The following is a 770-nucleotide window of genomic DNA, read 5'->3' on the forward strand; positions in this document are numbered from 1 at the left end:
TGGGACAGTGGCCAAGGAGACACACGCCTGCTGCCCACCCCACGGCCTGGACCATCACCGGGGCTCGGGGGCAGCCCAGGGACACAGCAGGGGTCCCCCTTTCGCACCACTGCCTGGACTAACGTGGACGATGGGCCCAGGCAGGGCCAGGCGGAGGACTTCACCCCCAGCGGTGCGAGGGGACAGCTTGGCGTGGATCGGGTCCCTCATTAAGACTCTAATGACCCCACGGCCCCAAGAGGTGCTGACGGCCAAGGAGAGGTTCCGGCAGCCCCGGCAGCAGGGAAATGATCCGGAAACTGCAGCCTCAGCCCCCGGGCCATCTGCCGCGCTCCTGGAGGCCCTGATGACGGGCCAGGTGGTGGGCTCAGGGGCTATAAAGCCGGCAGGCCGCAGCAGCCCCCCGCCCTCAGGACCAGCTGCATTCGAGGCTGCCAGCAAGCAGGTCCGTCCGTGGGCTCTGCATCCGCCTGGGTCCGGGGCTGCCCCGCTGGGGCTCAGGGTGTCGGGGCCCAGGTCCACTGAGCGGCAGGAGGATGTGCGCTCTCTCGGAGCACCCGGGGCGGGGGCCCTGGCTGAGGGTCCTGGGTTGGGGGCCCTGGTTGAAGGTGCTGGGCTGGGGGCCCTGGCTGAGGGGCTGGGCTGGGGGACGGCCCTGACTGAGGGTCCTGGGCACCCCTCCCCTGGCTCAGCCCCCGCTGTCGCCAGGTCCTCGCAGCCCCGCCATGGCCCTGTGGACACGCCTGGCGCCCCTGCTGGCCCTGCTGGCG

The sequence above is a fragment of the Bison bison genome, unplaced genomic scaffold (assembly GCF_000754665.1).
Source record: "Bison bison bison isolate TAMUID 2011002044 unplaced genomic scaffold, Bison_UMD1.0 scf7180017846181, whole genome shotgun sequence".
Classification (NCBI taxonomy): domain Eukaryota; kingdom Metazoa; phylum Chordata; class Mammalia; order Artiodactyla; family Bovidae; genus Bison; species Bison bison.